The sequence below is a fragment of the Lolium rigidum genome, chromosome 1 (assembly GCF_022539505.1).
Source record: "Lolium rigidum isolate FL_2022 chromosome 1, APGP_CSIRO_Lrig_0.1, whole genome shotgun sequence".
NCBI lineage: Eukaryota > Viridiplantae > Streptophyta > Magnoliopsida > Poales > Poaceae > Lolium > Lolium rigidum.
This window is the reverse complement of record NC_061508.1, coordinates 107,953,198-107,969,490: the sequence shown is the minus strand read 5'-3', so window position 1 is coordinate 107,969,490 and position 16,293 is coordinate 107,953,198.

Sequence of the window (16,293 nt, the reverse complement as noted above, 5' to 3'; positions counted from 1 at the left end):
GCGAGATGGTATAGATGTCTCTGTCAGACCATGGTGTCAGTATTATATTGATGCTGAGATAAATTGGGAGGGCAAGTCCTGGAGGTTCTCTGGTGTTTACGGAGAGCCAAGGACTGATATGAGACACAAAACGTGGGAGGTGCTAAGGTATCTAAAATCGCAAGATAACCTTCCATGGATTTGTGCCGGAGATTTCAACGAAGTTCTTTCGAGGGATGAGCAGATCGGAGGCAATCCGAGGAACGAGGCTCAGATGCTTGCTTTTCATGAGTGCCTTCTGGATTGTGGTCTTAGCGACCTGGGGTTTAAGGGGTACCCATTCACATGGAATAATAGACGCGACGGGGAGGACAACATCCAGGTCCATCTAGACAGAGGAACGGCGACGGCGGCGTTCCTTAATCTATTCCCGCTGACCCGGGTTGAACACATTGCCACTGAAGAATCAGATCATGATGCCCTCTTGATCCGGATTGCGGTTGACTCCGATGTGCATTCCAGGCAGCAGCCAAGGGGTTTCTGTTTTGAGGAGATGTGGACTAAACATGAAGGGTATGAAGATATGATTAAGGTAGCATGGGAGAAGGGTGCGGGCACAGGCCTAGGCATCGGCGGACTGTGTGAGAGGCTACGTGATATGACAAGGGACATGCAGCGATGGAGCTATGAAGTGTTTGGCTCGGTTAGGGCGGAAATTAAAATGTTAAGAAGCAAACTCGAGTCGGCCCGGTCAGCGTCGCTTACATCCGATTCTGGGGCGGAAGTCACTGTGATTGAGAAGAGGCTGCATGAACTATATGAGAGAGAAGAGATCATGTATAGGCAACGTTCGCGCCAAGAGTGGCTGAAATATGGGGACAGGAACACAAAAAAATTTCAGAACAGGGCGTCTCACCGCAAGCGCAAGAATACCGTTAGAGCCTTGAGGAGAGAAGATGGCTCACTTTGCACCACGAACGAAGGGATGAGAGAATTGGCACTGGCCTTCTACCACTCTCTGTATCAGTCAGAGGGATCAGCCCAAACTGATAGGATTTTGCATCTTATACAACCCTCCGTTGATGACAACATGAACAGGACACTCACTGGAGTGTTCACGGATAATGAAATAGAAGAAGCTCTCTTTCAGATGGGACCGACGAAAGCACCGGGGCCCGACGGCCTGCCGGCTTTGTTTTACCAAAGACACTGGTCTTTGCTAAAAACTTCTGTTTGCAGGGCTGTGAAAGATTTCTTGGAAGGTAGAGATGTCCCAGCAGATTTTAATGACACAATTCTGGTGCTGATTCCCAAAGTCAATCTACCGGAGCTGCTCACTCAGTTTCGCCCGATCGGCCTATGCAACGTTCTTTACAAGATAGCGTCGAAGGTATTGACGAACAGGCTTAAGCGAGTACTCCCAATTCTGATCTCGGAGGAACAGAGCGCCTTTGTCCCAGGCCGGCTCATCTCGGACAATGTGCTCATCGCGTACGAGTGTGTGCATGCTATTCGGAAGAGAAAAAGGAAGCGGCCCTTGTGTGCGGTAAAGCTAGACATGATGAAGGCCTATGACCGGGTGGAGTGGAGTTTCCTTGAACAAATGATGTTGAGGATGGGCTTTTCTAGGAGATGGGTGGCGATCGTTATGAGATGTGTTTGTTCAGCGAGGCTCTCGGTGAAACTCAACGGGGGGATATCAGATCGTTTTCTTCCAACAAGAGGGCTGCGGCAAGGAGACCCAATCTCCCCATATCTCTTTCTCTTTTGTGTAGAGGGTTTCTCCGCTCTATTGAGACAAGCACAGCAAGAGAAGGCTATTGCGGGCGTTGCGTTTGGGGCGGCGGGACCTACCATTACTCACCTCCTGTTTGCCAACGACAGTGTTGTTTTTCTGGAAGCGAACAATGCAAGCCTCACAGCACTACGGGGGATTCTACAGGATTATGAGGTGGCGTCAGGGCAGAGAGTAAATATGCAGAAGTCATCAGTTTACTTCGGGAAAGGTTGTGGTGTTGAGACAAAGCAAGAGCTCAAGAACATAATTGGGATACAGTGTGAGGCTCTTTCAGAGAAGTACCTAGGCCTACCAACACTGGTTGGGAGAGCTAAGGATGGAGCCTTCAAACATCTTCCAGAACGTGCTTGGAATAAGGTACATGGATGGAAAGGGCAGGGGCTATCCATGGAGGGAAAGGAAACGCTTATAAAATCAGTATTGCAGGCGGTTCCGACATATCCTATGGGTTGTTTCCGTCTCTCCAACAAAATGTGCAATCAACTACAGTCTATTGCGGCACGTTTTTGGTGGGGTGCGGCGGATGGGCAGAGGAAGGTGCACTGGATCAGCTGGGATCGAATGAGTGCACCCAAGAGGAGGGGAGGGATGGGTTTCAGAAACTTTTCTGTTTTCAATCAGGCGCTCTTGGCCAAGCAAGCGTGGAGGCTTCAGACTAACCCAGAATCCCTTTGCTCTAGAGTACTTCGGGCCAGATATTTCAAGAATGGGCGGTTTTTGTCGGCAAACTGCCCGAAGGCTGCCTCCTTCACGTGGAGAAGCATACTGCATGGCAGAGAGCTCTTATCGGATGGCCTGATCATGAGAGTTGGAGATGGGGCAGATATTGATGTCTGGAAGGACAATTGGATCCCTCGATCTGGTCTAAAACGCCCACTTGGGGCCTAAACCAAATGCTGAGGTGACCAAAGTTGCTGATCTTCTTCTTCCGGACGGTGGAGGGTGGAATTTGGCGAAGCTAAATGAGTGCTTCTATGATGCGGATGTGGCTGATATTGTGAAGATACCCGTTGGTCATGCTGGCACCAGAGATTATTCTGCATGGAACTACACCAAAAACGGGGTATTGACAGTAAAGTCTGCCTACCATCTAAAGATGCAACTGAAGCGGAGCCAGAGGGACAGGGCGACCTCGTCTTCCTCGTGTGACGAACACAGGGGTTGGTTGGCCTTATGGGCGGCTGAAGTACCGGGGAAAGCTAAAGTTCATGTGTGGAGGCTTATGGAGAACGGGTTGGCTGTAGGTGACGAGCTGCAACGAAGAAATATCAAGCAAGGAATTCTGTGTGCTGTGTGTAACCGGGAGGAATCCCTCATACACAGGTTTTGGAGTTGTCCTCACTCTGCACGAACTTGGGACCTGCTGCGGGATCAAACGGGTTTCGCGCTAACTGCTCCCTCCTCTCGTGTGCACACATCGAGGGAGCTGAAGGACTGGTGTCTGGACTGGTTGGGCAAGCTGAAGGATAAGGAGCTCGCCACGGCAGTGATGGGCTTGTATCAGCTCTGGCTTGCCAGGAACGAGACGAGAGATGGGTCGCCGATCATTGATCCCTCGGATGTTGCTACGCGGTCGATATTCTTGGTGGAGGAGTGGGCAGGTCTACAACACACACAGGTTCCCAAATCGGCAAAGCCGGTCGAGCTCTGGAAGGCCCCAGCAGATGGGTGGCACAAAGCCAATGCAGACGGTGCGTTCTCATCGGAGAGTGGTAATGGAGGGTGCGGTGTGGTTCTCAGGGACCACCATGGCCAGTTCTTGGCAGGAGCTAGCCATTTTTTGACCTCCGTTGCGGATCCTGAGGGCGCAGAAGTGGCGGCTTGTAAGAAAGCGCTGGTGCTAGCAAGGAATATGGGAGCGACAAAAGTGTGCTTGGAGACAGACTCACTGAGTGTGGTGTCAAAGCTTCGGAGTAGGGAGTTGGATCGGTCTCTTTATGGTCCGGTTCTGGAAGAAATAAAAACTCTGCTTAGGGACTTTGAGGATCACTCGGTCAGACATGTGCGTCGATCTGCTAATGGTGTGGTGCATTGCTTAGCTAAGTTAGGCTGCAGTAATAATCTATGTAATTCATGGCTGGGTTCCCCGCCAGGTTGTATTGTGACTCTTCTGGCATCTGAGTGTGCCTAATATATGCAGCTGCTTGATCTAAAAAAAAAGCAAGTTTTTCTTAAGTGGATCACCCAAGGTTTATCGAACTCAGGGAGGTAGAGGTCAAAGGTATCCCTCTCAAGCAACACTACAATTATGATACAAGAAGTCTCTTGTGTCCCTAACACACCCAATACACTTGTCAGATGTATAGTTGCACTAGTTCGACGATGAGATAGTAAAATGCAAGTGATTTGGATGAATATAAGTGGTGATAACAATCTAAAATAAATATGGCAGCAAGTAAACATATAGTAAAACAGTAAATAAATGGTGATTCGATGTTTGGAAACAAGGCCTAGGATCATACTTTCACTAGTGGTCACTCTCAACAATGATATCATAAAGGAATATAAATATAAGCACTTCACTATGCTACTCTGAAAGACTCTCCGACTGGATGACGAACACTAATCCAGTGCGTAGGTCTACGAAAGCAAACCTTACATTGTATTCCCAAGTACTAATGAACATCCCGCGCTGCACTTTGAGCATTGATAGGCGGTACTAACACACCACAATTTCATTGAGACATCTAACGCAAATCATAATTCAGTGAACAAGTATTCTGTGAAATATAGCGTAAGAGACCCACACGATGCACACACTCCACCTTTACACACGTGGGACAAGGAGTCTCCGGAGATCACATAAGTAAAATCCACTTGAATAACATAACGACATCTAGATACAAAGCTCATGGTCACATAAAGATAACACCATGAGAGAGAGAGATAAACCATATAGCTACTGGTAGAGCCCTCAGCCCCGAGGGAGAACTACTCCCTCCTCATCATGGGAGTCAGGAATGGCGATGACGATGGTGGTGAAGTCGATGGAGATGGCTCCGGGGGCAATTCCCCATCCCGGCAGGGTGCTGGAATAGATACTTTTGTTCCCTGGATCTTGTTTGTGACGACGGTGGGGCTACAGAACTTTTCGTGGGCGGAGGCCGGTATATTTAGGGTTTTTGTGTCAGGAGCTTTATATAGGCGGAAGATTTAGGTCGGTGGAGTGCCTGGTGGCCCCACACCATGCCTAGGCGCGGGCCAGGGCCAGGCCGCGCCTAGGGCAGGTGTGGCCATGTAATATCCCAGGTTTAGAGGCAACAAAATGAGAGAACACCAAAGTGTGCATTGCATTCATGCATAGAAAATCCGGGGGATTTTTGCGCTTTCAAATAAAACTTACCACAGTCACTGAAGTTTCACTTGACTTGTTGGAATTGAAGAAGATCATCAAGTCAAGTGCTATAAACTTCACTGTGATCTTTGCTAAAACCTTGTTTTGGGTAGAGATGATTTGATCTATGGGCTAGATCAAATGAAATTAGTTTTACAACAAACAACACCTTAAGTAAGGATCAACTACAAGATCTTATAAAGGATCTCAACATGCCATTCCTTACAACAACACATGAATAATTATTCAACTATGAATCAAAGAACTCAATTAATTAATTAACTATTCTTTACTTATCTTTCCAATGTCTTCTACTAAATAAATGTTCCTACCATGAGTCACATGGTATATCTTTTCACCCACAATGCTTGAACCCAAGCCAAGGACATACATATTTATCTTTCATTAACTTTGACCATTCCAACCTTGTTTCCCAATTCATACCATTAAACCTAGAGAAAGGAGAGAATCATTCATATGCTTATATTATCCCTTGGGTAGAACTTAGTTGAATATTCAACCTATCTATGTGAGGTAAACCATTAATACTAATCAATGCTATAAGAAGTACAAGTCAAGTACTAAACCCTACTTGACCTAGCTAACACTTGATAGTAAGTAAGAACCTCTTTTACTAGTGATCCAAGAGAGAGACAAGTGTTGTGATCATTACAACTTGGTAATGATCATAAACCCTAGAGGGATCCTACTTATTCAAAAGAGCTCAACCTAAAGAGGTATACTCAAGTATATGGAGTTATACTTGATCTTGGAGAGATAACCATGATTTACTAATGAATTGTTATGAGGCCAATACTTTGATCCTTACAAATTGGGTGATGATCATAAACCCTAAGAATTTAAGTGAGTGTAATGAGAGGAATAATAAAGAGAGATTAGTGAGGAATAAGTGGATCATGTCTAATGCATGATCTTGCCTTATAAATTGAGATGATAAGTTAAACCTACATATGTGATCAATAGATCTCATCTATCACATGAAATGATAAATATATCAATAGTAGTTAATCCAGACCAATACTCATGCCTGGTATAGAGTAGTAATGATATGGTATTTAAACCTTGCCTATCCAAACACTTGAGACTAACCTAGCCACTAAAACATGATCAAGCTTATACCATATTTTAATCCTAGTTGTGTATCACATTGGTGATCATCACTAAAACCCTAGGCCATATTTGAATTCCAATCCAAGCATCACTTTGGATTATAAGTAGAACCCTGCCATACCTCATGCCTATTTAATACTTCAAATAGTAAAGTATTCCCAAGACCATAAACCTTTTCACATAGAATCCACTCCACATAAAATATTGTCCTAACTTGTGTATCATGTATCACAAGTATAACCCAAGCCATATGTACCTAAGGTCTAAATGCCACTTGGTGAGTAGAGTGAAACCAGTATCCAATTCTACTTTGACTACCAATTACCTTGCTTAGTTGCCCAAATGGAATATTGTGTCATAATTGAACCATCACCTTAGAAAGTGAATTGACTATGAGGAGTGTAGCATTTATCCTAAATAAGTTAAGCTAGAAGTGGCTAAGCAAGATTAGTAAGCAAATAGAGTTTATCCAACCATATGCTCCAACTTTAGAAATAATCCTTCACATAAAATGATGAATTCATCTCATCCTCATTACCAATTATATGAAACTCTAGCCATAATTTAGAATGCATATGAACCACCAATGTTGTTAAGCACTTGCAAAATAGTATATGTTCACTATGCACTTTTTCTAAATTTCAAACCATTTTAATGGATCTGGTTCCTAAATTGAAAAGGAATTGAGATTGATATTAAAAAACCCACACAATATCAACCTAATAATAAATTGAATATGTATTTAAAAAGTAACACTAGGCAGTAAGTAATAGTATTAAGTTGTCTTGCTATTCATGATTTAAAAATCTGCAAAGTAAAACAGAATTCAATTTGAATTCAAATCATAAAATACAAACCAGAAAATTTAAAAAGGAAAAAGGGAGGGAAAACTTACCTTGCCAGACCATAGCAGGCCACCGCAGTCCCGTGAAGCCCAACAGCAACCCACGTCGACCAAGCCCAGTAAAGGACCAAGAGAAACCCAGCCCAAGCCAGATACCGATTCAGTTGCTTTAAAATTCGTGCAAAGAGAGAAGCACCTTTCTCCTTCTTCCTCGCATACGACACGACGACGGCGAGCTCCTGCCACCTCCTCGCTGTGGATAGGGATGGCTCCGGGTGATACGTCCCAAACGTATATATAATTTCTTATGTTCCATGCTACTTTTATGATGATACTCACATGTTTTATACACATTATATGTCATTATTATGCATTTTCCGGCACTAACCTATTGACGAGATGCCGAAGAGCCGATTGCTTGTTTTTGGTTTCAGAAATCCTAGTAAGGAAATATTCTCGGAATTGGACGAAATCAACGCCCAGGGGCCTATTTTTCCACGAAGCTTCCAGAAGTCCGAAGAGGAAATGAAGTGGGGCCACGAGGTGGTGACACACCAGGGCGGCGCGGCCTGGACCCTGGCCGCGCGGCCCTGTTGTGTGGGCCCCTCGTGACGCCCCTTGACCTGCCCTTCCGCCTACTTAAGGTCTTCGTCGCGAAACCCCCAGTACCGAGAGCCACGATACGGAAAAACTTCCAGAGACGCCGCCGCCAATCCCATCTCGGGGGATTCAGGAGATCGCCTCCGGCACCCTGCCGGAGAGGGGAATCATCTCCCGGAGGTCTCTTCATCGCCATGATCGCCTCCGGATCGATGTGTGAGTAGTCCACCGTACCCCTGGACTATGGTCCATAGCAGTAGCTAGATGGTTGTCTTCTCCTCATTGTGCTATCATGTTAGATCTTGTGAGCTGCCTATCATGATCAAGATCATCTATTTGTAATCCTTCATGTTGTGTTTGTTGGGATCCGATGAATATTGAATACTATGTCAAGTTGATTATCAATCTATCATATAGGTTATTTATGTTCTTGCATGCTCTCCGTTGCTAGTAGAGGCTCTGGCCAAGTTGATACTTGTGACTCCAAGAGGGGGTATTTATGCTCGATAGTGGGTTCATGCCTCCATTAAATGCAGGACGGTGACGGAAAGTTCTAAGGTTGTGGATGTGCTTGTTGCCACTAGAGATAAAACATCGATGCTTTGTCTAAGGATATTTGTGTTGATTACATTACGCACCATACTTAATGCAATTGTCTCGTTGTTTACAACTTAATACTGGAAGGGGTTCGGATGATAACCTCGAAGGTGGACTTTTTAGGCATAGATGCATGCTTGGATAGCGGTCTATGTACTTTGTCGTAATGCCCTGATTGAATCTCATAGTACTCATCATGATATATGTATGTGCATTGTTATGCCTTCTTTATTTGTCAATTGCCCAACTATAATTTGTTCACCCAACATCTGCTTATCTTATGGGAGAGACACCACTAGTGAACTGTGGACCCCGGTCCTATTCTTTACATCTGAAATACAATCTACTGCAATTATTCTTTACTGTTCTTCGCAAACAATCATCATCTTCCACACAATACATCTAATCCTTTGTTTACAGCAAGCCTGTGAGATTGACAACCTCACTGTTACGTTGGGGCAAAGTTCTGTGATTGTGTTGTGCAGGTTCCACGTTGGCGCCGGAATCCCTGGTGTTGCGCCGCACTACACTCCGCCACCAACAACCTTCAACGTGCTTCTTGGCTCCTACTGGTTCGATAACCTTGGTTTCTTACTGAGGGAAAACTTGCTGATGTGCGCATCACACGTTCCTCTTGGGGTTCCCAACGGACGTGTCATCTACGCGCATCAAGACTGTTTTCTGGCGCCGTTGCCGGGGATCGAAGAAAAGCTACACCACAAAGATTTCTAACTCCCACGTCAACTACACGCCAGCAACTGTTTTCTGGCGCCGTTGCCGGGGAGATCAAGACACGCTGCAAGGGGCGTCTCCCACATCCAATCTCTTTACTTTGTTTTTGTCTTCTTTACTTTATTTATTGCTTTGTTTGCTCTTTATATCAAAAACACAAAAAAAAATTAGTTGCTAGTTTTACTTTATTTACTGTCTTGTTCTCCATATTAAAAACATAAAAAAATTAGTTACTTGCATTTACTTTATTTAGTTTGCTTTATTTACTACTGCTAAAATGGGTACTGTTGAGAATACTAAGTTGTGTGACTTCACTAGCACAAATAATAATGATTTCTTATGCACACCTATTGCTCCACCTGCTACTACAGCGAGAATTCTTTGAAATTAAACCCGCTTTCTTCGAATCTTGTTATGAAAGAGCAATTTTCGGGTGTTAGTTCTGATGATGCTGCTGCCCATCTTAATAATTTTGTTGAACTATGTGAAATGCAAAATTATAAGGATGTAGATGGTGACATTATAAAATTGAAATTTTTTCCTTTCTCCTTAAGAGGAAGAGCTAAAGATTGGTTGCTATCTCTGCCTAGAAATAGTATTGATTCATGGACTAAATGTAAAGATGCTTTTATTGGTAGATATTATCCTCCCGCTAAAATTATATCTTTGAGAAGTAGCATAATGAATTTCAAGCAATTAGATAATGAACATGTTGCTCAAGCATGGGAGAGAATGAAATCTTTGGTAAAGAATTGCCCTACCCATGGATCGACTACTTGGATGATCATCCAAACCTTTTATGCAGGACTAAATTTTTCTTCGCGGAACCTATTGGATTCAGCTGCTGGAGGTACCTTTATGTCCATTACTTTGGGGGCGGCAACAAAGCTTCTTGATGATATGATGACAAATTACTCCGAATGGCACACGGAAAGAGCTCCACAAGGTAAGAAGGTAAATTTCGTTGAAGAAACCTCCTCCTTGAGTGATAAGATTGATGCTATTATGTCTATGCTTGTGAATGGTAGATCTAATGTTGATCCTAATAATGTTCCTTTAGCTTCATTGGTTGCCCAAGAAGAACATGTTGATGTGAACTTCATTAAAAGTTATAATTTCAACAACAATGCTTATAGGAACAATTCTAGTAACAACTATAGGCCATATCCTTCTGCTAATGGTAATAGCTATGGTATTCTTATGGGAATTCTTACAACAATAATAGGAGTGTACCCCCTGGTCTTGAAGCCATGCTTAAAGAATTTATTAGTACACAAACTGCTTTTAACAAATCTGTTGAGGAAAAGCTTGATAAAATTGATATTCTTGCTTCTAAGGTTGATAGTCTTGCCTCTGATGTTGATCTTTTAAAATTGAAAGTTATGCCTAATAAGGATATTGATAATAAAATTGTTACTACAGCAAATGCCATCCAAGTTCGAATTAATGAGAATATTAGATTGATGGCTGAATTGCATGCTAGGTGGGAAAGAGAAGAAAACGAAAAACTTGCTAAAGAGAATAATGTAGTTAAAGTTTGGACTATTACCACCACTAGTAATGTTAATGATTCACATGTTGCTACACCTCCTACTATCAATGGTAAAATAATTGGTGTTGGCAATGTTACTACTCCTAGTGCAAAGCGTGCAAAATTGCTCGAAACTGCTAAAACTGCTGAAATTGATAAAACTGCTGAAATTTTTCAAAATATTGGGGATAATGATCCCATTGCTGTAGATCATAATGGTTTAGATTTTGATGATTGTCACATCTCTGAAGTTATAAAGTTCTTACAAAAACTTGCTAAAAGTCCCAATGCTAGTGTTATAAATTTGGCCTTTACAAAACATATTACAAATGCTCTCATAAAAGCTAGAGAGGAGAAACTAAAACTTGAGACTTCTATTCCTAGGAAGTTAGAAGATGGTTGGGAGCCCATCATTAAGATGAGGGTCAATGATTTTGATTGTAACGCTTTATGTGATCTTGGTGCAAGTATTTCTGTTATGCCTAAGAAAATTTATGATTTGCTTGACTTGCCACCATTGAAAAATTGTTATTTGGATGTTAATCTTGCTGATAATGCTATAAAGAAACCTTTGGGGAGGATTGATAATGTTCGTATTATGGTTAACAATAACCTTGTCCCCGTTGATTTTGTTGTCTTGGATATTGAATGCAATGCATCTTGTCCCATTATATTGGGAAGACCTTTTCTTCGAACTGTTGGTGCCACCATTGATATGAAGGAAGGTAATATTAAATATCAGTTTCCTCTCAAGAAAGGTATGGAACACTTCCCTAGAAAGAGAATGAAGTTACCTTATGATTCTATCATTAGAACAAAATATGATGTTGATGCTTCATCTCTCGATAATACTTGATACACACTTTCTGCGCCTAGCTGAAAGGCGTTAAAGAAAAACGCTTATGGGAGACAACCCATTATTTTACTTCTGCACTTTGTTTTATATTTGAGTCTTGGAAGTTGTTACTACTGTAGCAACCTCTCCTTATCTTTATTTTATTGCATTGTTGTGCCAAGTAAAGTCTTTGATAGTAAAGCCAATACTAGATTTGGATTGCTTGCGCAGGAACAGATTTCTTGCTCGTCACGAATTTGAGCGATAGTCTCCGTAGAAAAATTAAAAAAATATGCCAATTTACGTGCGTGATCCTCGGATATGTACGCAACTTTCATTCAATTTGGGCATTTTCATCCGAGAAAGTCTGGTGCCTCTTTAAAATTCGTCTTTACGGACTGTTGTGTTTTGACAGATTCTGCCTTTTATTTCGCATTGCCTGTTTTGCTATGTTTGATGGATTTCTTTGTTCCATTAACTTTCAGTAGCTTTGTGCAATGTCCAGAAGTGTTAAGAATGATTATGTCACCTCTTAATATATGAATTATGCACTGATCCTCTAATGAGTTTGTTTCGAGTTTGGTGTGGAGGAAGTTTTCAAGGGTCAAGAGAGGAGGATGATACAATATGATCAAGAAGAGTGAAAAGTAAAAGCTTGGGGATGCCCCCGTGGTTCATCCCTGCATATTTTAAGAAGACTCAAGCGTCTAAGCTTAGGGATGCCCAAGGCATCCCTTCTTCATCGACAACTTATCAGGTTCCTCTAGTGAAACTATATTTTTTTTCCGTCACATCTTATGTGCTTTACTTGGAGCGTCTGTTTGTTTTTGTTTTTGTTTTTGTTTGAATAAATCGGATCCTAGCATTCTTTGTTTGGGAGAGAGACACGCTCCGTTGTTTCGTATGAACACATGTGTTCTTAGCTTTATCTTTAATGTTCATTGCGAAAGTTGGACTATTTCATTCATTGCTATATGGTTGGAAACGGAAAATGCCGCATGTGGTAAATGGTTTAATGTCTTGAATAATTTGATACTTGGGAATTGCTGTGATCATATAGATCATGTTTAAGCTCTTGCATCATGTCCCTTGTACCCATTAATGATAACTACATAGAGCTTGTTAAAATTTGGTTTGCATGATTGATCTCTAGAGTCTAGATATTTTCTGGTTGAGGTGTTTGAACAACAAGGAGACAATGTAAAGTCTTATAATAGTTACAATATGTTCATATGTGAGCTTTGCTGCACCTTTTATACTTGAGTTTGCTTCAAACAACCTTGCTAGCCTAGCCTCATCCAAATCCTTGAGCCAATAACCATGCCATTTGTGTCCACCATACCTACCTACTACATGGTATTTCTCCGCCATTCCAAAGTACATTACTTGAGTGCTACCTTTAAAATTCCATTCTTTATCTTTGCAATATATAGCTCATGGGACAAATAGCCTTAAAAACTATTGTGGTGAAGAATATGTACTTATGTGTCTTATTTCTTAATAAGTTGCTTGTTGAGCGGTAACCATATTTTCTGGGGACGCCATCAACTTTACCTTTGTTGAATATCATGTGAGTTGCTATGCATGTTCGTCTTGTACGAAGTAAGGGCGATTTTCATGATCATATGGTTTGAGTATGCATACTCGTTAGAGAAGAACATTGGGCCGCTAACTAAAGCCATGATTCATGGTGGAAGTTTCGGTTTGGACAATTAATCCTCAATCTCTTATGAGAATATTAATCGTTGTTGAATGCTTATGCATTAAAGAGGAGTCCATTATACGTTGTCTATGTTGTCCCGGTATGGATGTCTAAGTTGAGAATAATCAAAAGCGAGAAATCCAATGCGAGCTTTCTCCTTAGACCTTTGTACGGGCGGCATAGAGGTACCCCTTTGTGACACTTGGTTGAAACATATGCTATGCAATGATAATCCGTGTTAATCCAAGCTAATTAGGACAAGGTGCGAGCACTATTGGTATACTATGCATGAGGCTTGCAACTTATAGGATATCTTATACATAACACATATGCTTTATTACTACCGTTGACAAAATTGTTTCTTGTTTTCAAAATGAAAAGCTCTAGCACAAATATAGTAATCAATGCTTCCCTCTGCGAAGGGCCTTTCTTCTATTTTATTGTTGAGTCAGTTTGCCTATTCTTTCTATCCCAGAAGCAAACACTTGTATCAACTGCGTGCATTGATTCATACATGTTTACTTATTGCACTTGTTATACTACTTTGTGTTGACAATTATCCATGAGATATACATGTTGAAGTTGAAAGCAACCGCTGAAACTTATATCTCCCTTTGTGTTGCTTCAATGCCTTTACTTTGAATTTATTGCTTTATGAGTAACTCTTATGCAAGTCTTATTGATGCTTGTCTTGAAAGTATTATTCATGAAAAGTCTTTGCTATATGATTCATTTGTTTACTCATTATCTTCATCATTGCTTCGAATCGCTGCATTCATCTCATATGCTTTACAATAGTATGATCAAGATTATGATAGCATGTCACTTCAGAAATTATCTTTGTTATCGTTTACCTACTCAAGGGCGAGTAGGAACTAAGCTTGGGGATGCTTGATACGTCCCAAACGTATCTATAATTTCTTATGTTCCATGCTACTTTTATGATGATACTCACATGTTTTATACACATTATATGTCATTATTATGCATTTTCCGGCACTAACCTATTGACGAGATGCCGAAGAGCCAGTTGCTGTTTTTGGTTTCAGAAATCCTAGTAAGAAAATATTCTCGGAATTGGACGAAATCAACGCCCAGGGGCCTATTTTTGCACGAAGCTTCCAGAAGTCCGAAGAGGAAACGAAGTGGGGCCACGAGGTGGTGACACACCAGGGCGGCGCGGCCTGGACCCTGGCCGCGCGGCCCTGTTGTGTGGGCCCCTCGTGACGCCCCTTGACCTGCCCTTCCGCCTACTTAAGGTCTTCGTCGCGAAACCCCCGATGCCGAGAGCCACGATACGGAAAACCTTCCGGAGACGCCGCCGCCAATCCCATCTCGGGGGATTCGGGAGATCGCCTCCGGCACCCTGCCGGGAGAGGGTAATCATCTCCCGGAGGTCTCTTCATCGCCATGATCGCCTCCGGATCGATGTGTGAGTAGTCCACCCCTGGACTATGGGTCCATAGCAGTAGCTAGATGGTTGTCTTCTCCTCATTGTGCTATCATGTTAGATCTTGTGAGCTGCCTATCATGATCAAGATCATCTATTTGTAATCCTTCATGTTGTGTTTGTTGGGATCCGATGAATATTGAATACTATGTCAAGTTGATTATCAATCTATCATATATGTTATTTATGTTCTTGCATGCTCTCCGTTGCTAGTAGAGGCTCTGGCCAAGTTGATACTTGTGACTCCAAGAGGGGTATTTATGCTCGATAGTGGGTTCATGCCTCCATTAAATGCGGGACGATGACGAGAAAGTTCTAAGGTTGTGGGTGTGCTGTTGCCACTAGGGATAAAACATCGATGCTTTGTCTAAGGATATTTGTGTTGATTACATTACGCACCATACTTAATGCAATTGTCTGTTGTTTACAACTTAATACTGGAAGGGGTTCGGATGATAACCTGAAGGTGGACTTTTTAGACATAGATGCATGCTGGATAGCGGTCTATGTACTTTGTCGTAATGCCCTGATTGAATCTCATAGTACTCATCATGATATATGTATGTGCATTGTTATGCCTTCTTTATTTGTCAATTGCCCAACTGTAATTTGTTCACCCAACATCTGCTTATCTTATGGGAGAGACACCACTAGTGAACTGTGGACCCCGGTCCTATTCTTTACATCTGAAATACAATCTACTGCAATTTTTCTTTACTGTTCTTCGCAAACAATCATCATCTTCCACACAATAATCTAATCCTTTGTTTACAGCAAGCCGGTGAGATTGACAACCTCACTGTTACGTTGGGGCAAAGTTCTGTGATTGTGTTGTGCAGGTTCCACGTTGGCGCCGGAATCCCTGGTGTTGCGCCGCACTACACTCCACCACTAACAACCTTCAACGTGCTTCTTGGCTCCTACTGGTTCGATAACCTTGGTTTCTTACTGAGGGAAAACTTGATGCTGTGCGCATCACACCTTCCTCTTGGGGTTCCCAACGGACGTGTCATCTACGCGCATCACCGGGCCTTGCAGAGGTTTCCAGAACGTTCCCCTATATCCCTCGCGTCCATCCTATCCATTGGCGTCAAGATTCGTGCCCACAGCACTCAACACCGTCACCGCCGCATCTATACCGTCTCCGGCGAGTCGTCGTTGTTTCCGAGCTCAACTCGGGCTATAAAATCACGTGGAGACGCGCCAGAATCCTAGCTAGCCTGTGACCCCTTCCTCAATCTCTCTCAGACTCTCAATCTCTCCCTATCTTCTCCACACCCCGGCGTGCTGTCGGAGAAGTTCTCCGGCTAGCCGTCGATTGGGAGCCTCCCAGTGACCATGGGGTGGCTCTACAGATGCGCCTGGGTTCGAAGATCATCGGAGGAGAAGGAATCGTGCTGGGACATCTTCAATCGACGCAATTGCTGAGTTCCCTTTCACCGGTGATCATCGGAAACCGCAACCGCATCGCCATCTCCGTCGCTAATCGTCCTCGTCGAGTCCCTGGAACACCTCAGGGTAAGCTTACGCTTCTCGAGAGCATCTTATCGCATCCAATCACCATCTGTAGCTCGAGATAGCCGTCTCGCCGGAGTAGCACCGCCGCGGAACTCGTCGCCGGCGTAGCTCCGGTGGTCCTCCGAGTCAACTGACCACACTATCATACTCAGTGATTCGAGGGGATCCAGAAATTGGTACTCGCGTATCCCGGGAGGCCTTAAATCGTCTCCGTCGTGCCCTGCCTCGCCGGCGTTGAGCCG